Below are 24,107 nucleotides of genomic sequence, written 5' to 3' on the forward strand. Positions count from 1 at the left end.
TATTTCTGAGATCATCTATAAATGTATTATTCCCTACTTTGACCAGTTCAGATAAAAATGAAATTCAATGTCAGCTGTTCCTTCCACCTATTTCTCTTTTTTTTAATATAGATGTTTATTTGCACGCATTGATTAAGTGAGATAATTTAACCTAATCTTCCTTTCCTTTCCCTCCCAGCATATTCCTCTTTCCTGTTTTCCTTTTTCTTCTTAAGATAATCAAGACATAACATAATCACTTCTAAGCCTTGTCTAATTAGATGCCCTCTACGATCCCTGATGATGCTAGAGTACAGAGAAGACATATGTATCATTTCCCCATATGGAATGTGAACAATGTATCCTTGATTAATCCTTTATCATTGTTCATTTGTATTTATCTTTTCATGTTTCTTTTAACTCCTATGTTTGAACTTCAAAGTTTCTATGTAGCTCTGGTCTTTTCATCAGGAATGCTTGGAAGTTCTGTATTGCATTAAATATTAATTTTTCCCCCTGTAGAATTGGATACAGTTCTGTGGAGTAAGTTATTCTTGGCTATAAACCCATGTCCTAAATCTTCTAGAATATTATATTATAAACTCTCCTCTCTTTCACAACATAGCTGCTAAAGAAGAAAGTTATGTGTGATCTTGACTATGGCTCCTTGGCATTTGAAGATTTTATTTCTGGGTACTTGGAAATATTTTTTCTTTAACCTGAAAGCTTTGGACTTTGGCTATAATATTCCTAATAGTTTACATCTTGCAATTTCTTTCAGTAGGTTACTGGTAATTTTCAGTGATCTCAATAGTTTTAAGATTTCTCAAAATATGATATGAAAGTTCTTTTTTTGTCATGACTTTCAGGTAGTCCAAGAATTCTTATATGTTTTTTCTTCTCAATCTCCTTTCCATATTGGTTTTTTAGGCTATGAAACATATTGCATTTTCTTCTATTTTTTCAGCCTTTTGACTGTTTCAATATTTCTTATTTTCTCATTAAGTCATTGGCTTCTATTTGGTCTGTTCTAATTTTCAGGGAGCTTGTTGCTTGGGCAAAGTTTTGTGCCAAGCTGTAAATTCTCTTTATAATTCTCTCTTTTATACTTTGAATTTCTTTTTCAATGTTATCCTCAATTGCTCTCATTTTATTTAAAAACTTTTTAAAAATTCTTTGCTTTATTTCTTCCAGGAATTCTAGTTGAGTTCATGCCCAAGATATGTTTTTTCTAGGATTTCACTTGTGAATATTTTGGAGTAGTTCTCTTCTCTCTACTCTACTTGAGTACTTCTGTTACTGTAATAGCTTTTTTATGTTGGGATTTTCTTGTTTGTTCATTCATCCAGCCTACTTTCTGACTTAATGATAGGACCACACTATGTATACTTCTGGAGAGAAGGTCTGAACTAGTGACTTTTTTTTTTTTTTTTTTTTTTTTTTTTGCTTTTTGGGGGTATTGTGGACTGTGTTAATTCCAAGTTGGGAAACTATAAGCTTTTAATGTTCCCAAAATGGACTGATTGAAGGCAAAAGTCTGATTGTTTTACCATCACTATCCTTTAACCTGATCTAAGATCTGCAAATTCTTGACCTAGATTTGGATCTAAGCAATAGTAGACTGCTGTTGGACTCAGACTCTTCAACCAGCTGCTTAGCTCTGCTTATTCAGAGTGATTGAACTGTAAATTCCCTTTTGGTTTGGGGTTCCTGACCTGGTTATTTTTCTTCAGACTTCAGACTGAGCTAAAATTTGAAAATGAGACCATCATTTGCTCCTGGAGGTGCAAGCCCCACCACAGCTATTTATTTCTGAACTTGGCTGGAAAAAAATGATTCACTGTGACTTTTTCTTGAATTTCCCCATTAAGATTTGATCTGATCCACTTACTAGATCTATTTGAAGGAGTTTTAAGGAAGAATTAATTATATTTCTTCCTCTTACTCAACCATCTTGATGCTGCAGAGACTGGTGATTCTAGTGATTGAGGATGGAAGGATTTCAGGTATGCAGTGAAGGTAGGGAGCAGCCAGTACAAAGGCATGGAGACAAGAAATTGAGGGTTGTCAGTAGGAGGGTACGTTTGATTATATTCTAGGGAGTTTGAAGGAGAATAATGAAACTAAAAATGTAGGGAAAGGCCAAGTTATGAAAAGTTTTAAATGCTAAGCAGAGCAATTTATTTTTAAACTTAGAGATAATAGGGAGCCACCAGAGTTTGATAAGGAGTTTGCTAAGGATGGAAACTTTAGATGGCATATATATGTGTACACACACACACACACACACACACACACACTTTTCTAGAGACAATACTTTACTTGCATTATGCCATTTAATCCTTGTAAAAAAAACTGTGAAATAGATAATAACAACAATAGCAATTTAAATTAATAATGACTGTATAGGTATTATTCTTCCTTTCCAGAAAGAGATCCTGAGATTCAGAGATTATAGGTGATGTTTCTAAGCCTGGTAGATGATAGAATTCACACCCAAATCTTCTTGCTTCTAAAAATAATGCGCTTTTTATTCTATTACCCAATGAATACTATGCATCTGAATACTTTTCCTTCTTTTGAGCTTTTCTCCTAACTGGCCAATCTCAATGTATGCCTTGTAAACTTTCTATAACCCAGAAAGTGTTTTCAGGTTTGGAGATGAGTAACTTATTTGCTGAAACTTTGTCTTTGTTATTTAATTGAAACCCAAACCAATAATTCAGTTGCAATATAAAAAAAGCAAAACTATGATAGAGATGATTCTTTACAAAAGATTTCTACCACCTGTAAATTTTGATATAACTGTGTTATATCATATTCCTGATAGAATTCCATGATGGGAATAGATTATTATTATCCAATATTTCACTGGTGGTACAAAGGTCTGTGTCGTCATGATTAGGAAAAGAAAATTACCAGCTAGTATTTTTTAAAGCATATACATGGGTATGCTTAGATGTGAAATATATGTGGGTATATATATATATATATATATATATATATATATATATATATATATATATATATATATATGTAAATACATACATATATGTATATAAAAACACCATTCTTAGAAATCTTGGTAGTACCTGGGGAGATGTCAGCTACAGCTTTAAATGCCTTTCCTAGGAGATCAAAGGAAGCTGCTGAATCTACTCCACAGATGGACCAATGTCCACATTCCTTGCCTCCTTAGAGAACTATTTCTATTTTCATAATATGGATAACTTGGGATTATCCAACCAAGGAAGAAATTTCAAAGGATTTATCATTTAACACTTCAGTAGAGTTACTAATAGGAATTATGCTGAAGTGGGTCTTGCCAGGCTACACTTTCAGACTGGCAAGAAATGCCCTAAACCAGCAACATTTTTAATAGGCATTCTGCATTATTCCCAGTTTATGTAACCTAATATACTAAGAAGATAGGTTATAAGTTATAACCCTAGATTTCCTGAAGCAATCTTATTAATTGTTTAATTAATCATCAGTAAAATGGGTAGGTTTAAATCCACCTAGCATTAATTCAGTACCTACTACTTTTTGAATAGACTCCTTATTTCTATCATAAGAATTTAAATCCTCACATATAAATACATATAAAACTATTTCCTTTCTTCCAGGCTTGTATTGTTTAGTCAGTTTTAAGTTATGTTTGACATTTCATGACTTCGTTTTGGGATTTTTTTTTTTGGAAGATACTAGAGTAATTTGCCATTTTCTTCTTCAGCTCATTTGCAGATAAGGAAATTGAGGCAAATGAGGTTAAGTGACTTGCCTAAGGTCACCAAGGTTGGATTTTAATTCAGTTCTTCCTGAATCCAAGCTCAGTGCACTATCTACCAACCACATAGTTAAGTTTCTCTGTTAACCTGCTGCCCCATACTAAACTCCCCAAGTAGGGAAGACCATTAGAGCACCAAAACAGGCCCTTGTAGAGTACTAAGCAAGCAGTAAATTTTGATAAACTCTGTGGCATGTTCCTTATTGAATCTGCTTTTGTTCAGTTTTTGTGTCTGATTCTTTGTGATCCCACTTGGGGTTTTTCTTGGCAAAAATATGGAAGCAGTTGGCCATTTTCTTCTCTAGCTCATTTTGTAATTGGGAAAACTGAGACAAACAGGGTTAAGTGACTTGCCCAGGATCATACAAGTTGTATTTGAGGCAAGTTTTGAATTCAGGAAGATGAGTCTTTTGAATCTGCATATCTGTGCATTTAGAGAAAATTGTGATTTTTGACTATACATAGAGAACTATATATGATCTCAACACAATGACTGTTTTATACTTCTTTCCTGTATAGTAGTGGGGGAGCAAGTGAGTAGACAATATTTATATCTTTCCTGATGATTCCTCTGTATTGGGGACATGGATAATGTTTGTAGCACTCAATATGATTTGTCAAAATGGCAAAATTTTCAAATGGGGGAGAATACAGAGAGGACCTAGAACATGCTTAAAATGTCTTGATAGACCCTTCCATGTGGAAAGTCCAATGAACCTGCCAATGAAGAAGCAAGGATGACATGAAGTGGAAGTGCTTTAACTGTCCAAAATATATAGATTTTCTGTAATAGGTTTGGCTTAGCTAATTAGGTGATGAAAGAGGGATTTCAGAGAAAGGCACTGAAAAGTCCTGAGTCAGACTTGCCCTAGTCTCCTTCTGGGAACCTTGACCTGTGAGAGCTACTTTTCAATTGGGAGCTTTAACAAAACAGATTTCTCTCACTTTAAGAGTTACCTAGAAACTTATGGAAAAGAGATTCAAGTACTCTGTTTGCTTATAACTATGGCTAATATTACTAGGTATGCACTGCAAAGTACTTTGGATGAAGAGAAGGATGTATTCACCTGTGATAGTAGCATCAAATTATTGTTTCTTTCTATATTCTTTCTGGGTTCTTTCTATATCTGCTGGAAGACTAAATTTTTGAGTCAAGAATTTTTGGAATGGCAAGTACCACCTATCCTAACCCCCTCCAACGTCAAAAACACCACCTAATTTTTGCTCCTGACTCCTTCGGTCCCAAAGATGGGAAGCAAATGAGAGAAAAGAGAATTTTTTTATTGGCTGTAAATCTATCAATAATGTTGAAATAATTGATCAGACATTAGAAATTAAAAAATCAGAATTATGAACAATCTATTTTCTTCCAAAGAATTTAAAAGTACTCCATACATACAGAGAAGTTGAAATTTTTTGTTCCTTCCCTGAAAGTGATTATTTTAATAACTTTTAAATGTCTGTATCTATTAATGGAGGATAATCCAGTGAAGAGAGAATTATGAAGATCTGTTTTAAGTCTTCACTTTGATATTTCCTACTTCTTACTTAGTTGTGTGATCATGGACAAATGACTTATCTTTTATGAACAATAATTTTCTCATCTGTAAAATGGAGTTTGTAAAATTTATAAAACAAGAGTTGTAAACAACATGTGTTGGAAACGTCAAAGCACTACATATTATTTATCCATTGTATTATTATTGTGAACCACCAGTATTTCAATAGGGCACCTTTTCCTCCCATCCCTTCCCCAATGGAATTAGTAGGTTAATGGATTCTAAAAAAATGTAGTCATTAAGGGATAGGGGGAAAGTATATGATTCTCAGCTATCACCCAATTAGCCAAGCCAAACCTATTACAGAATTCTGGTCACTGAAATAAGAAAGAATGAGGGAAAAAAACCACACTTTAGTCAGTCAATAAGTATTCAATGACCAGAATCAATAATTTTCTGTTTTAGGAATATAACTGTATTTTACAGTGGATTGTTCAACTAAAGCTAGAATACAGGACAACAATAAACTACCCATAGAATAGGTGCTTCTAAATCTTAATATATTTTCCTTCTAATCATACATTTCTTCTTCTTGTTGTTCAATTCTTCATTCAACTCTTCATAACCCAATGGACTGCAGCATGCCAGGCCCTTTTCTTCTCCCCTACCTCTCAAAGTCTGTCTAAGCTCATGGTTGTCAGTTCCGTGATGCTATCTATCTATCCCATCTGCTACTGTTCTCTTTTCTTTTTTACCTTTAATCTTTCTCAACACCAGGGTTTTTCCCAATAAGTGCCATTTCCCCAATACATGATCAATTTGTTTAACCACCAAGTTCAGTATTTAACTTTCTAGTGAACAGCCTAAATTTCTTTAGGTATTGATTGTTTTGATCTCCTTGCTGTTCAAGGGACTTTCAAAAGTTCTCTCTGGTAGCACAATTTGAAAGCATTGATTCTATGGCCCTCAGCTTTCCCTATAGTCCAACTCTTACAGCTATTCATTACTACTGGAAGAAGCTTTGACTATATCAACTTTGTCAACAAGTAATGTCCCTGTTTTGTAGTACCTTCCTTCCAAGGAGTAAGAATCTTTTAATTTCATGACTGCCATCTGCAGTGATCTTAGAGCCCAAGAATATAAAATCTGACTATTTCCATTTCTTCTGCCAGGAAGTAATGGATCAGCTGCCAAGTAACTAAGTGTCTGAGACTAAGTTTGAAATTTTATTTGTTTTTTGTTTTGTTTTGATTTTTCTTTTTGGCAAAGCAATTGGGATTAAGTGACTTGCCAAGGCCACACTGCTCTAGTAAATGTTAAATGTCTGAGGTCAGGTTTGAACTCAGGTCTTTCTGACTTCAGAGCTGGTGTTCTATCCACTGAACCACTTAGCTGCTCCCCAAGGTTTGAAATTTTAAATATCAGCCTTCCTGACTCCAAGCTCAGCGCTCTAGCCATTGCACTGCCTAGCTTCCCTTGTACATTTCTATCACTAAAATCACTAGTGTGATTTTACAATAATTAAAATATAATCTATAAAATCATAACTCCTTGAGAGGTTTAACTATGTCATCTGTATGTCTCATATGTAATATAATACAAAGCCCATGTGAGCCTTTAATGAGAACTTTTGGAATTCAATATTGATCCAAACTCTCTTATCTTTCATTCTTTACTATCTGATCCATATACAAAACAAAAGCAAACAGTACAAAATGAATAGAAACAGCCTATGATAGCTCTATACACTAGACCTTGCTTCATGGTGCAAAAGCCACTTTGTTTCAATTTATTTATTTCTTTTCACTCTTTCAATTCAATTTTTGCGGGGGTGAAGGGATGTTGGTAAGTTTTTAAGTCTATTTTAAACTTACATACAAATAAGAAAAGAATTGCCATGTTCACAATAAAACATAAAAATAGATTTAAAATGAAACAATAAATGTCCATTTCAAGAAACCCATTTTAAAAATACTACACATTGTTTTCAAAACTGTCCAGCTTTTCTTTTCTTTCTTGTATGTTGTATTTTTTGTTCTCTTTTTTCTCTGCTGTGGACTTTTCTCTTTATTTTTCCCTCTTTCAAAGAAGGCTACAATTAAGCAATTAATATAGTATTTAAATATATATATGTATATATATATATATATATATATATATACATATAATGTTTATTTCCACTTGTCATCTATTTCTCTGAAAGTAGATACCATCTTCCTTCATAAGTCTAAGACTTATGAAGATTTATGGTTTTTCTAAACCAACCAGCATGTCCTTTCCTATACCCATAGCAATATTCCAAACCAGTCTATCTGAGAGATTGTCTATGAAAGTTTTCACTGCATTCTTTCTATTCTTGGCTGAATAGGTTCTATTTATACAAGAAATTTTAATTTAAAATGATCAAAATTATTGTCTTTACACTTCAACAATTACTTCACCTTATAATATAATTTAGGGTCTAATGCTACTGAATCTGCTTTCTTTATATTTCCTCCCCTGTTTTCTTTGAAGTTCATAATCTTTGTTCTTCTAAATAACTTTGCTATTATTTTTCCTAACTCAGTAAGATTTTTTTTAGTAATTTAATTCAGATAGCATCACATAAATGGATTAGTTAGGTAAAATTATATATTTTTGAAATTATATTGTCTTTAACCACCCATGGACAATAAAGATTACTTCAATTATTTAGATCTGACTTTATTGGTATAAAATGTTTTATGTTTATATTCAAATAGTTTTTTATCTGTTTTGGCAGATATACTCTCAGGTATTTTATACTGTCTAATCATTTTAAATGGTCTAAAACAAGATTGGAAAATGTTGCTGATACATCCTATAGTTTCCCTATTCTATATCCCTATATTTTATTTATAATTTATTTATTTATTATTTTCCTATAGTTTTTCCTATTTTAGCTTTAACTTAGTCTAACTAAGATATTGATTATTACTCCTGGTTTTCTTGCATAATAAATTCTACTCCTGACCTTTATTTTATTTTTGTGTGTATCTCTCAGCAACATAATGTTGAATTCAAATTTTTAATCTGCTGTCAGTTTCCATTTTATAGGTAAATTCATCCCATTCACAATCTGTGTCAATTACTTGTATATTTTCCTCCTTCCTATTTTTCCTCACTGTCCTTGTCACTCTATTCCTATTCTTCCTCATCCCTCTATTTTATCACTATTTGCTACAATGCTCTCCAATTTTTTAGCCTACCCACCTCTCCAAGGGTACATCCTTGATCCTCTCCCCTGACCCTATCCTTTGTCTTCTTATTTTTTTCTGAACTTAGAAGAATTTTATGTATCTCATTCCCTCTTTTACCCATTCCTGATGAGAGTAAGATTTCAACACTACCTCCCTCCCTCCCATTAGCTTTTTATATATCAATTTTTCCTTTTATATCTTATTTGTATGAGATAATTGCTTCTTTTTAATCTCTCCTTACATAGTTTTTTTAGAATCACCCCTATCATATTTAGCTCAGAACATCATTCTTACTTAACTATCCAAATAAAAATGACAATTATAAAAGAATTGACATTTTCACATATAAGAAATAAACAATTTGACTTTGATTTCCTTATAACTGGTCTTTAATGTTTACCTTATATTTCTCCTTGATGTTATATGTTGAATTTTTCCTTAAGTTCTGCAGTTTTTGTCACAAACACCTGAAGACTTTCCCTTTGTTAAATATTCTACTCCACTTCCCTTCCCCTTCCCTCCACCCCTATTCACAATTATACTTAACTTTACTGGGTAAGTTACCCTTAGTCAAAAATTGCTCTTATTTTCCCCCTAATTTTTCCTCAATCTCTATTATTTGATTTTTAAAATCCTTTTAAAAATGGTCTGAGAGCCATTTGATGTTTTTCATTGAAAAAAAAAAGAGCAGCTTTTAGCCCAGATCTTCTCTGTCCCCATAATCATTATAGATTGCTCTTTTGCTTACTCATTTTTATTTTTTGATTTATTTCATTTTTAGCAGCTATTTGTGTAATTGTGTTCTAGACCAGAGTTATGGGGAATGATGCTTCAAGCCTCAAATCTTTCTTGTTATTTTCTGACTCAACTTTGGGCTCTCCTCTCCATTTCTAAGGCATGGTTAGGGCCCCCAGCCATGCATACAATCTTGCTCCCTGCAATCCCTCAGGTGGCTACAAACTACAAATATCCTCTGTGCCCTGGAACTGAAACCAAGGACCCTGCTCTCCGGCAAGTGTCCACAGCCAGCAGGGTCCCTGCTCCTCTGCTACTGTACTCACCAGGTGTGTGTGAGCTTCTTTCCCCTACAGTGGCAGCCCACTCTAGAAGTCTGATCAGCACATCTGTGCTTGGTGTCCCAGTGGTATTTTCTACTCAGCCATCAGATCCCCACACAGTTAGTGAGATGAAAGTTTCTGAAACTAAGGCTGCTTCCCAACCCTAACTGCCCCCCAGGGTTTGCTGTTTGTTGAGTCTGCAGAGTTGTCTTGAATGTGTTTTGCTTCACTCCAGCTGAACCTCTGGCCCAGGAGGTCAGGGTTTCTTAGGTTGTCTTAGGAGAACAACTGCTGTAGCCTGACTTTTGTTTATTTCTGCTGCTCTGCATTCCCTCTGAGGCTATGTTCTGTCTTTTTCTGGGGAAGAAATTTGAAGAGCCAAAAGTTTTCTGATTTACTCCTCCATCTTCCCAGAATCCTCTCAATTCAAATTCTTCAATTCAACAAATATTTATTGTATCCACTATGTGTTGGGCACTGTGCAAAATCCTGAGGAATCAAAGATTAAACACATACACACACACACACACACACACACACACACACACACACACCCAAAACAAACAAAAAACCAGTTCCTGTTCTCAAGAAACTTGCAGTATAAAATAAGGAGATGTGACATAATTGAGAACAACCTTAGTCTCTGCTACATGACCACAAAAAAACTATGAGACAGAATGAGACAAAAACACAAGAGAAGTACAATAAAATAAGAAAGATTTGGGGTACTACTTTGCAGAGGTAGGGAGTATTCCCAAGTATGAAACTTTATAAATTTTGTTGACTTTTCCTTTTTTCCCTCTTTTTCTTTCTTGAAAGATTCTTTATTATATCAAATGGTTCTCTAGGAGAGATAGGAGGGATGAATGGAGAAATTTAGGTAATGTAAAATAAGAAAATATTAATAAAAATCTTTTAAAAAGAAGAGAGTTGGGGAGGTGCTGGTAGGAAGAGAAAGACAGAAAGAAAAGTCCCTTAAACACCAACATCTTTATTGCAAATTTTTGGGTAGCAAATAATGTGGAATGACTTTCTTTCCTTGTCAGGAAGAAGCCCAACCAGATATTATCAGACATAACTAATTCCTAGATTATTCTGTTTGTATAGAGAGATTGTGAGGATGGAATGCTTTTTTTTAAGCAGTCATTTGTTCTGGCTGTCCCACATACTTGCAGAGTTCTACCTTTTTCACTCTGATTACCAATGTCCTTGTTTTCTTTAAGAGTCAACTAAAATCTCACTTCCCACTGAAAGCCTTCCCAACCCTTTTTAATTCTGGTACTTTCCCTTTGTTAAGTACATCCAATTTATCTTGTATGTAGCTTTCTTTGTATATATATTTCCTCTCCCCATTGCCCTTCTCCCCTATTAGAATATAAAATCTTTTGCTTCTTTTTATGTCATCAGTGCTTAACACAAACCTAAAGAAGTGGTAAGTATTTAATAAATGTTTATTGAATTGAATTAAAAACAAAGTCCATTTAGAGGAATCACTAAATGCAAGGCAACAGGCAGTTATGTTAACTAAAGACCAAGCACAATGCTAAGTATTCTGGAACAAGTACAAGCAAGGAAAGCAAGAAAATACTTGCCCTCAAGGAGTGTACAACTCAACACCCAAAAAGGAACTAAGCCAGTAGGAAAAGAATAGAAGAAGATGGATTAGACCAAAGCTTCCAAGGTCTGCAAGTTTGGGAAGTCCCAAGCGTAGCTGAAAGGGGAATGAAGATTGGCTGGTCTTTCCCCAAAATGGGGGCTAAACAAGTTGTATTACTTGGGTGTAATGAAATATTACTATGTTGTAAGATATTAGGACTATGAAAAGTATGAGAAGACTAATGTAATTTGATGCAGTCAAATCAATAAACAACATATACATTGATTACAATAATGCCAATGCAAAAACTAAATAAAATTATCTCAATGTTATACATGATATTATGACCAAGGAACCTGACTCTGGACAAGAGTTAAGAAAAGGTATATTTTTTCCATCTTTGCAGGAAGTAGAGAATATTGCATAGTTTTTTGATTCTTTGCTATGAGATAGTGATAGTTTACTAATAGGAAATAAAGGAGGAATAAAAATGATGTAAAATATATTAATAGTATTTTTCAAAAAGATTTGAGGAAGGATTATTTCTATCTAGGAGAGCAGAAAAAAGTTTCATGGAAGGTACTGAGTTGATATAAAGGGAGAAAAAAAATTTAGCAGATAAAAGAGGAGGATGAATAGTGAATAGTTTTCTGAACAGCATTCCAAATTGCTTTCCAGAATGTCTGGATCAGTTCACTACACCAACCATGGATTAATCTGAATGTTTTCTCCCATCCCTTTAGCATTTGCCATTTTTCTTTTTTGTTAACTTTGCCAATTTGGTGAGTGTGATATGGAATCTCAGTTATTTTAATCTCTAATTATTATTGATATGGAACATTTTTTTCAAAGCTACTTGTCTATATACTTTGACCATTTACCAATTGAAGAATAATTCTGATACTTACACAAATTTGAATGAAAGTCTTCCAGATATAATCCCAGCACTCATTTCTAATGTAGTGTGTAGATATCATTCAAATGAAGAGAAGAGGAAAAAAGTGTTGAATGGTTAATAGTTCAATTTGGTTGAAATGTATTATGTATGAAGGAGAGTAATATGAAATAAGGCTGTAATGGTAGATTGGAACAAGACCCTAGAAAGCTCTGAATGCTAAGCCAAGTCTTCTAAATCCTTGGCAAAAAATTGGAGGCCTTAGGGACAGTGAAAGATCTATCTACTTTCCAAAACAATAAAGCAGATTTGCCAATCTGTGTCACAGAGAGGTCTTAGCAGGAGATTTCCACACCAATGAAATCATGGATTCTCTTAAAAAATAAATAAAAGGGAGAGAGGAACAACCTAGATTTGGCTGTATTCGAGTCACCAGGATCTGAGGAACTACCTTCCTAAGTCCTAAAAGAACTGGCTCTTGTAATTATTTACCCATTGTCAGAGAATGTTATCCAGATTTCAAAGAGAGAAAGAGTGGAGTCAGCAAACTCTGAGGCCATTGAGACTGACTTTGAGTGGTGGCAAAATTCGAGAAAGCATTATCCCAGGGATTCTGAGTGAAAATCTAAAAAAAGGAAATGGTGAACAAAACAAGTCAGAATGGCATCATCTTCAAGGTCAGACCAGACTAAGCTCATTTCCTCTTTTATTTTTTTATTCTTGGACAGGTGTATCAGAATGGTAAACCAAAGGAATTTATATGGGTATATGTATGTATATGTATATGTAATACACACACAAAGACAAATATATGTGTGTATGTAAATGCAATTTACCTAGATTTTAGCAAATCATTTAATAAAGTTCCTCATAATCCACGACTGAGAAAGTGGGCTAGACAAGAGGGCAGGTTTTGGATCTGGATGAATGGTATTACAAAAAGACTAATGAATTTAGGCTTGATAAAGACTAAAGAATGGGGATTTTAGTACTAGGCACTGGAAAAACAAGACAAGAATGAAAACATTGAAGGAAAGAATAGATAGCAATCTTATTAAATCAGTAGAGGACAAAAGTGGAAAGGGTCGTTATCTCCCTAGATGATGGAATCAGGATTCAGAAAGCCCTTTGAAGTCTCCTTTGCAGGATTGCTATTGATATTTTATTCCCTATGTGTGAATGTATCCCAAATCCACCTCTCTATACTCTCTTGGTTACCTAATCAGCTCTTATAGGTTCTATTATCATATCTTTATGTAGATGACTCCTTGTCTCTCTCACAAACTCTAGTTCTTTATTATCTACTAGAAATTTCTAAATAGATGTTCTATGCTGTTGCTCAGTCATTCAATTATATCCAATTCTTTGTGACTTCATTTTGTCATTTCCTTGGCAGAGATACTAGAATGATTTACCACTTCCTTATCCAGCTCCTTTGACAGATGAGGAAACTGAGCATACAAGGTTAAGTGACTTGCCCAGGACTATACAACTAGTAAGTGTCTGAGGTTACATTTGAATTCAGGAAGAGGAGTTTTCTTGATTCTAGGCCCAGTGCTCTATTCACTGTACTACCTAGCTGCCTTACATACGCTATAGACATCTTAAAATAAGAATGTCCAAAACAGAATTTATTGTTTTTTTCCTAGGCAGCTAGATGCCACAGTGGATGGAGTGTTGGCCCCAGAGTCAGGAACCTATCTTCCTGAATTCAAATCTGGCCTCAGATACTTCTTAGCTGTGTGACCCTGGATAAGACACTTTACCCTGTTTACCTCAGTTTCCTTACTTGCACAATGAGCTGGAGAAGGAAATGGCAAACCACTCCAAGATCTTTGCAAAGAAAAACCCAAATGAAGTTATGAAAAGCCAGACACTACTGAAATGAAGGGCTAACAACCCACCCACTTACTTATTTTTGTTGATAATGCTCTCTCCACACTCCCAGGTTCATAACTTCAGTGTCATTCATCATTCTTATTTTCCCTCACCCAACATATCCACTTGATTGATAAGTATTATCAATTCTACCACCATAACATCTCACATCTGTTCCCATTTTCTACTCATACAACCATTCCCTACATTAGGGTCCTTATCTTTTCTCCCCTGAATTATTGCTGTAGTCTCCTAATTGGTAGCTCTGCATCAATCCTCCTCCTCCTCCCACATTTCTTGTCCACACTGCTATCAAGTGATTTTTCAAAAGCATGAATTGAACATGTAACTCTTTTACTTAATAAACTCCCATGTCTTTCTTTGCCTTTGCATGTCTTCACCTTCAATCCTTGGAACCTTTACCTTTCTTCAAACCTTAGTTTATTATGTGAAGACATTCAGGATCTAGCAGAAGTATAGTGAAGATCATTTGAATAAGATTCAGCAGAGAGTGATTTTGTCTTTCATTTATGCTATAGACTCTCTTTGGTGTCAATTCTTACCAGTCCTTGGTCATTGAGAAAACATTGCTTCAGACAAACTAGAGTCTGCAAAACAACCTTAATTTAGAAATGTCAAAGTCATCTACTGCATTCAAGGGCTTCTAAACCATCAAAACCAAAATTTTTCAGTGTGAGTACTTATTCTGTGGAAATCAGGAAATACTATAAATCGGGTTTTGCATATATTATTTTGTTGACTTCTAGATTTAAAATGATGGAGCAAATAGTAATGATGCAGATTCAACCTTAAATTGTTTTGTGTATATTTTTTTGAAAACCAATTGTTAAGCATTTATCAATATATCGCTGGGTAAAAGAGAGACTAATAAGTCCAAGGAAATGCCAAGATTTCAAATCAAAGAGACTGGAACAATGATGGCATCTTTGACAGAAAGAAAGAATTTTGGGAAAGGTTTTTCATAATGAGTTCCATTTGAGATATGTTGGACTTAAAATGTCTCTGGGACATCTAGGAGGATATATCCAATATGCAATTGGTAATGTGGGTTTGAAGGGGAAAGAGACTTGGGCTGGATAAATATCTGTCATCTGTATACAGATGATAATTAAACTCACGGTAGCTGATGGAGTCCTTAAAAGTGGAGGAAGAGAGCTCAGAACAGAGCCTTAGGGTACACCCACAGTTCAGATATGTAATATGGCAGATGAGTCAGCAAAGGAAAATGGGAAAGGAACAGGGAGAGGAAAATAGGAAAGAATAGTATTATGAAAACCTAGAGAAAGGAAAATATCCAGTAGGAGAGAAATTTTTAACAAATAAAAACAATCCTAAGGATTTTAGTAGACTACATGCTCAATGAATCAACAATGCAATATAACCAAGAATGTTAATATGATCTGAGGTTGCCTTAAGAGAAGTGTATGTCTAGAAGGAGGATGGTGATAGCTTTGCTATACTCTGCCCCAGTCAAATCACATCTGGAATTCTGTAGTTCATTCAGAATGCCATATTTTAACTAGGGACATCAATGAACTAGTGTCCAAGGGAAGACAACTACCATAGTGAAGGGTCTTGTACCATATTGTGAGTATATGAAGAAACTGGGAATATTTAGCCTGAAGAAAAATGAGATAGGGAGATACATGATAGTGATCATAGTATGCTCTAATAATAGGGAAAACTAATTATCTATTTATTAATTTTTAACATACATTTGAAAAATTTTGAGTTCCAAATATTCTTCCTTCCACCCCGCTCTACCCATTGAGAAGGTGAGCAACATGATATCAATTACACATAGGTAATCACATAAAAACTAGAAATGGGATTAGATTTGTTCTGCTAATCCCCAGAAGTCTGCCAAATTAGGAGCAATGGGAGGAGAGAGCAGAGAGTTGTAGGTGAGATATAAGTCAAATCTTCCTAAGATTTAGAACTAACCAAAAGTAGAATGAGCTGAATTGGAAGGTGGTTAAGTTTTCCTTTACTGAAGGTCTTTTGATAAAGGCTGCAAGACTATGTCCGGGAGATGATGAAGAAGAGCTGAAGAAGAAAAGATAGGTTGGACTAGCTAGCTTCTGCAGTTGCCTCTAATACCAGGGTTCTGAGGTTGCATTTTAGCCTAAATACAATAGGGAATTGGCTTTTTGAAAAGGAGAGTATTATGATTGGATGTGTTCATTAAGAAGTTTTGAAGCTGTATGAAGAATGAATTAGAGATGTGAGAAGACATATAGGAGGCTATTACACTTGTGTAGGTAACAGATAAAGACTATACATGTGTTATTTAGGAATCAACTAAGAAAGGCTCATCACCAGTTGGGGTTCTGTTGGTTATGAATTTTTTAGCTCATAGCAATGTTGAAAGACCATCTATTGTTTCATGGTGTATGTGAATGAGAAGGAAAACCTGAGAGGAGACTGCAATCTGTCCCTCTATAGGAAAGACAGCATAAAAACTGATGGAATTAGAACCTTGAAGGGAAGCAATCAAATAGTGCCTTATTTATGTATTATTATTTATTATTATTATTATTAAGGAGCACTTTTAAGGCATTATGAAGACACTCATTACCAAGCCCTACAATTTTAGAATGGTGGGAAGCCAGCAGGCTCTCCCAAAATACAAAAATGCAAAGAGTAGTCTAGCCATGGTTTTTTCAAAGCTTTTGGAAATAGAAAGTCTTCCAGCAAAAAACAAATTCTTAATTGTTCAAAAAATTCCTATATTATAAGCCCCTTGAAGGCAAGAAACACGTATGTAATACTGAAAAATTCTTCTGGGCCATGAATCCAATAAACATTAATTGAAGATGATGATAAAATAAAAACTTAAAAAAGAAAAGATGAATATCATTCAGATATTACTTACTTGACCTGCTCAAATATATTTATGCTGTTTTATTCTTTTTCTCATATTCATAGGTCTTTTTAAAGATTATTGGTAAAAGCAAAATATTACCCAAAATGAAGAGGAAGCATACCTAAAATATATTCCTAAAGGGATAAAAATAGAAATGAGTCTCGCAAGCCTTTCAGTCCTGTCTTTGATGGGAAAACGTCTTCTGCTTATGAACGAAGCCTAAGTCATTACTAAATGCCAAATTTCTTGTTGTCTGATTTTCTGACTTCACATTGAAAGTCCTTGGCTTATGATTCTTAAATTGGGGGAAACTAGACAGGTGATTATTACCATCTCAAGCAGTTACTTAGCCCTATTGTTGGTTGACAGCATTTCTAGTATAAATCCTATTTGGAAGATTTAACATATTTTGGCCATTATACATTGAACTGGGCTGAAACTCTACAGCCAAGCTGACAACCTGCATGTCAGTTTACTGACATCAAATTATTGAAATGCATTCAACCACTTGCTATTTCATGAAAGAAAAAGGAAGTAGGAAAAAGATAAAGAGAAAAAGAAATAGAGGGAATACCTGAAGCCTAAGTGGATAAAGCTTCATTCAATCTTTTTTTTTTTTAAATTCAGATTTAAGAATATGAAGACTAAATTTTCAGCTCAGATTTAGCCAAAATGTATTTGTAATAGTTTTGTTTTTTTTCCTCAAAGCATAATTGTATTATTCATTTTTCCAGGCATAGGTCACAGATATTCTTAAGCATGAGGCCTTTGTAAGCAGGGCTTTAGGTGGGATGAAGAAGGTGGAATACCATTCTAATTCTGGCTTTGGAGGATTCTAATTTCCCTGAATGACCCATGTGACTTAGAGATTGCTTTGGGATACCTTTTATAACTCTTTTTGTCACATAGTAAGCATACTTCCTTTCCTAAATCTCTCTCACGGGAGTGACAGCAACATTGATGGAAAAAGGAAAGAGAGAAAGAAAATCATTCAAGTTTCTTTTTTCTCAGTCACATGTTTTCACCTTAACTATGGGGTTTGATACATCTTACAAGCAGCTGGGAGCCTATATACAACTAAAAATGTCCAGAAATAGAAATTAGTGAAGATTATTGACTATTTAAATGTAAAAAACCCACAGTGTTTTTAAGTACCTTCATACAATGGAGTTAACCAATATTAGCCTCTTAGGTTTTTGTTTTTTTTTAATGATGTGATATTGTAGTAAATTTATGGGAATATTATGGACAATTATTTTCTTTACCAATTCTAAAACTGGTGATTAATAGTTAATATTTATGAACAAGTAAATTAATTTTAATTTACATGGAATCTTCACTATTTGCAAAATCTCATTCAAGAATTTGAGCAGATATAGAAAAAGAAAGCACAAGGATGGGATCTAAGAGACTAGATAAATCAGAAACCTTGATTTGCAATGAGCTTACTGCTATTTATGCTCTATCTCCCTTAAGATATTCTTAAAAGAGGAAGTCATGGGATTGTTCTGAGAGTATACAAAAGACACCAGGTGGATAATACCACCTCTCTCACATCAATTCTATCTTCTTGTTTCCCTAGCTACCAACTTTCCCTCAAAGTTTAATCTTATTGCCATATTAACACTTTTATTCTCTAATTCAGGACTTCTGTCTTCATCCATTCATCTGTTATTCCTTGCTCTCCTTTCTATACAGAATCAGTCTATTAGTTATCAAATGTGACTTCTGAATCCAAGAATCCCCTTTGTAACCCCAAAGATCCAACCTGAAATCATAGTAATAGATGGCAATGGTAACTGCTAACCCACAAAGTGTAAGACTTCATCAGCACATAAGACCTATTTCAGATGACCTCTCCTTATTATATAACATAGAGAATTTGATGCTATCCTTCTAAATGATGAAATTCCACCTGAATGGAGTGTAAAGTGGATCCTTTCCTTGTCCATTACATTTTTGCTATCACTTAATCTATAATTAGTTCAATTTTCATTCATATCTCCATTAATCTACATTAAGGGAGGAGAGAATAGGTAAATATTCAATCAATCAGTGTCTCATATAGAGAATAGATTAAAACTAGTAGCTAAACTAGACATTCAAAATAATAGATCTCCACAGTCAAAAGTTTTTATGCCAATCTCCAAAACAACCTGAATCCAAAGCAAAGTCAAGTTGAGAGGATGGAAATGGCACCTATTTGAACAGAGGCCATGGAAAATTGGAGATAGAAAGAAACTAGATAGCATTTCATTCCTCTTAACTTCCCCAACTGTCTAAGAGCTGGGCTGCTGCAACAGTACTCATAGTCAGAGAACTCTTCTTTATAAAGCAAAGGAAATGAATAGTTGTAGCATCTTCCAAAAATGTCCTTGAGTGGGAATATGAGGGGGAAACTATATCCTGCTTCCATAGCTACATTTGCAAATCATCCATTCATTTTCATAAGAATTAAATAGAAGCCTGGAATTATTGGTGGTTGTCATCTACTGGAGTTCAAGGTTTAAATTCTAAAAATAGTTGTGCTGTTTTCTGCTCCATGCAACTATTGTTATTTTCACAGAAATTGAAGCTGGAGAAGAATAAAAAGACAGGAGAGGAGGAATTCAACCATCTGCCCTTTGATTGCAGCACAAGTAGCATATGACTTGATGCCAGGAAAGAAAAGGGTTCAAGTCCCACTTCTGGGTCTGAGTCATTTAAAATATGCTAAAGTATTTTTACTACACAAAGAATGTTTAGCAGTTGTGTGACCATAAACATGTCACTTAATTTCTCTGAATCTCAGTTCCTAGATTTGTAAACCAAAGATGATAACATGTATATTAAACACTTTATTTAATGGGTTTCTATGGCACTCAAGTGAAATCATATATATAATTGCTTTTGCAAACATAAAAGCACAAAATAAATGTCATTTATTATTTTTCTCAGAAAGAAGTAGCAAAGAAGAATCAATCATGTTTTTAAATTTTTCACTACCAAGTTGACCAAGTTCTGAGTCTATTGAAGCTCCATCTGAGCAATAATATTTCTACATTGGTATGGATGATCAAATCAAAATCAATTGGTCTTGCTAAGTTTGTAAAATCATTATAGGAGAACAGTAGTTTATGCTGCTTTATGAGTGATGTCTTGGCAAGTATACTAGATGTATTCTGCCATGCTCTTAAGAGAATGTTTGCTATCACAGTTAGAAACATTAGGAAATCAAGCTTTTCCTTGACTTAAATGGCATCTGAGTTTAAAACTCATTCTAGGCTTTCTGGCCTTTTTGCTCTCTCTATTTGACTCTTCTCATTTTTTAAAACAGCTGAAGAATATTTCAAGTTCTATCATGTTACTTTCTTCCTACACGTGCCATGATAATCAGGCTACATCGTTTGGCTTTCTTTGATTTGTTTTTGGTTTACTTTGTTATGTTTTGTTTTATTATATAAGGAATCTTTAACTGAATTGCATTTCAAATGTTTTTATGGTACTCAATCAGAGAACAATAAGAGAAATGGGAAGGGTATTTGGGGGAAAATGATTACTAAGAATATCTATAGCTAAGCTTTAGTAAATTTCCTCCAAACCTAGAAAGCACATGAAAGATATTTAATAAATGTTTAATTGAACTGGATTTAAAATATCAAGGATAACTGACATTAAGAGTTGTTTAAAGTTTGAAAAGTGCTTTAATATATAATATCTTCTCACAAGGACTCTGTGTGATAGGCACTATAGCTATTACATTACTATTTTAAAGATGAATAAATTGAGACTCAGATAATTTGAATGTTTTGTCCATGGTTAAACAAATACTAAGTAGTGAAAGTGGGAGTCATTCCCCATTCTCCTTCCTTCTCTATCACTGCTACTTCCATGGTTTCAGGGAAAGGACTGCCTCAATTATATTATGTGAATGCAGGAGGGAAGTTACAATTAATTGGCAGACTTAACTCCAAATTTCTTGGCATTTGTAGATTGGAGTCAGACCTTTACCATCATCTGAATATAGATTTTCATATTTAGTTTCATGAGGGTTCTTTTTGGGCCAGGTCTATAAGTCTAATATTACAGTTTTTTCTATACTCACTTTCAGAGGTTATGGCCCTTGGCAGAGATAACGACAGAAAAAATATTTATAAGTCATAGACTTGTCATAAACTCCATCCAGCCAGAGGATTGGTAGTCACCTTCTTATTGCCAGTCCTCTATTTCTTATTAAAAAGACTTTTAAAAATTTCATTGTTAATCATTTCAAATCAACCAATTTCCCAGAACAACTAATTGAGCTCTCTGTGCCTGGTGGACAGCTGAAGGAACCTAACATTGCTTCCTTTCCCTCCCCCCAACTCTCTTCCTTCCATGTGTATATGTAAAGATGACTGTCCTTTCTGCAGCTTTCGGCCTGAAGGCTTAGTTATTCTATTGCCCATAATTCAATTTGCTCCTTCCTAAAAGATCTGGTTCTGGATGGACCTTTCCCCCGCCCCAATTCCTGCCAGAATCACCATGCAGACAAGCTCAGCTCATAATTTACGATTAATGTGACCAATTACTAACCCCCACCTCAAGACCCCTGCTATTTGGAATACTATCATCTGATTGGTTCACAGGAAGAAGGAAATAGCAACAAGGTTGGGAAGGGATGGAGAGAGAGAGGTAAAATAGCAATAAAAAGTAATTACATAAAAATGCTAAAGATATTACATCTGTTATTTTGCTTAGCCCACTGGGCTTGACAATTCCAGGTTTCTGCTATTGTCCATGCTCAGACAGACAAGAATAAGGGGAAAGGGAAAAGGATCCTTAAATGAGATTATTAAAGTAGTGCATGAGAAATAAGAATCGTTATTACACTGGAAAGGAAGAGAGAGACTTACTGAAATTTCTTTCTGCAGATTTGCCTTTGTGATCTGCAAGGTGCTGTTCTCCTGCTTACACTCCGTTACCCTGGCAACGGACTCCTGTAAAATAAAGATTATTAAAGCGCATATGATTATTTTGCTGCTGAGTGAATGAGACAAGCCGCTTCTGAAATTCCTTATCAGAGAAATTCAATTTTAGGCCAAATTGTGTTTTTGCCTCCTCCTGGTTTCCTCCTCCCCTTCCCCCTCCAATAAAACCATCACCATCACAGTTGTACATGATGTTTTGTCACTAACTCTTTTTTTTTTATTCTAGGTTTTTTTTTTTAATTTCATGAAAGCATTTGCTTTTAAATTGTAATTTTTTTATATAGCTCCAGTCTGTTTTCCTTATGATGCACATAATCCATTGTCTGTTTATGGATGGGAATTAGAAAAAAAAAAAAGGCATTATACACTTTGACTTTACCATAAAGTCAAAAGGAAGAGATTGAGTCCTTCCTTACATAAAATGTACATTTAGTATATAAACTGAGTATACAAGTTTTGATCAAAAAGAGTACAAAGATCTTAGAGAAAGTGAGTGGTAATATTATTAAAAACTGAACATAGAGACTAGTGATCATCCTTCCTTTTTTCCTCTAAGTTTTGGACTCTCCATTTTAGATGTCATAACTGCCTTAAGGTAATCTTACAAAAAAAAATGCATGGTTTTATAGCCTATTTAAGAGCCAATAACTTACATCCAATCCAGTACCTTTAGACCTTGCTAATCAGCTGCTGAGAACAATATTAACTTCTTGGGAAAGAATCCCAAAATTTCACTCCTCAAAATGGAGTTATGTTCATCAGAGTCTCAATGCTTACTTGATAATGGATTGTAAGATCTTCTAATGGTTGATGAGAAATTACTGGCAACTCTAAAAGAGCTATAAAATGATTTCTTTGGAAATAGTTTTAACATGCCCTATTTCTGTGTGAAGACCAACAGGTAAAATCCATTCATGATTTTATAAGCATTTAAACACCTACTACGTACCAGGCACTGTGCTAGGCACAGGGACTACAAATATAAATGTCAGGCAGTCCCTGACTTCAAGGACCTTTGTTTTAAACTTCTACTAGCCATATAAGAGAAAACTCTATAATTTCAAATGCTTCTAACCAAAATTTAGTTTTTGAGTAGAGATAGAAGGAATCATTTAAAAAAATAAAATATAGTCATAACATAAAATATATCTTTTCTTTAGGATGTTTCCAGAAATTGTAGATATGAGTGGATGGACAAGAATAGCTCTAGAGGAGTCTTCATTTTGCCATGTACTAAATAAACTGTCAATGATGAATGATGTTTCCATTGAGGTTATGCATTACACCAGCAAGCAATACAAAATCTCCTAATAGAATATATCTGGGAAAAGACTTATATGAATGATTGCAATATATTTATTTTTTAAAAGACCATGATTAAGACCATGTGAACGTGTATATTTAGGTCTAAGTCAAATTACAAAACCTTAGCTCGATAAGGCAGGATAACCATTGGTTTAATTTTACGGGATACTTTAAGTTAAACACATGTTCTCATTATTTATTTAAAAATCAGATTGCTTTTTTTAAAGAGCTTATTTTGCATGTTTTGTAAGCTTCCCAATTTTTATTTTTGAATACAAAACGGGATTTAACATCACAGAACAAATCAGGGTATAGGCTGACACTATTGGAAAAAAAAAACCCAATATCAAACTTGTGGGTGTTATTCACTCCCAGTACTGCCCAGAAGGTGTCACCACAGCCCCATTGGCTTAAAGGACTTGGGGAAAATGGGGGAGTTAGAAGGCAAAAGGAGAAAAACAGACACAAAGCCAAAAAAATAAATTACTTCATACAGACAAAGAAAAAGAAGACAAAATGCTATGGAGTGAACTCCCCAAACACTTAAAGATCTGAACGTTTACCCTGTTCTAAAATTACAGCATCACAACAGGTAAGGGTGGTCCATTACTACTCATCGACAGCAACAAAAAGTAGGCATTGGGAAGGAGGTCCTGATTACTTGAACCAGAGACTTATTTGATGGGAAGGAGAGTCAGTAAATGAATAGGAAATATCCACTATGAGCTTAGTCCACTCTTCCTTCCCCAAACTGGTTTACCTTATTATCATATCCAGTTGTTCAAAAGCTGCACTGGGCCATAAGAAAGAAGAGATTAAAAGCACAGCTGGAAAGGAATCCTAGAAGAATCAAAGACGATAAAACGCAGAGTCTTTCATTTGAGAAGCTGCACAAATTAACTCCAAATTACTGCCACGGTTGGACAAGTGGAAGCTTCGAGGCACAAGACTTGTTGCCACACTCCATCTTGCTTTATTGTGGTGTCGCTGCTCATGGACTAGTAGCTAAAAGCTATCCCCTGTATGGCACTACAGCTTTTAATCTCCACTTTTTT

The 24,107-nt window shown here is 34.5% G+C and overlaps 1 long non-coding RNA gene across 1 annotated transcript in view; it reads left to right on the forward strand.

The window, feature by feature from the left end:
* LOC141554313 (uncharacterized) overlaps window positions 1-21,928 on the forward strand; it is a 69,966-nt gene extending 48,038 nt beyond the window's left edge. Inside the window, exon 2 of the long non-coding RNA XR_012485828.1 lies at window positions 21,691-21,928. This is a non-coding gene — a long non-coding RNA (uncharacterized LOC141554313). The remainder of the gene's footprint in view (window positions 1-21,690) is intronic.
* Window positions 21,929-24,107: the final 2,179 nt, after the last annotated feature.

The sequence above is a fragment of the Sminthopsis crassicaudata genome, chromosome 2 (genome assembly GCF_048593235.1).
Source record: "Sminthopsis crassicaudata isolate SCR6 chromosome 2, ASM4859323v1, whole genome shotgun sequence".
Classification (NCBI taxonomy): Eukaryota; Metazoa; Chordata; class Mammalia; order Dasyuromorphia; family Dasyuridae; genus Sminthopsis; species Sminthopsis crassicaudata.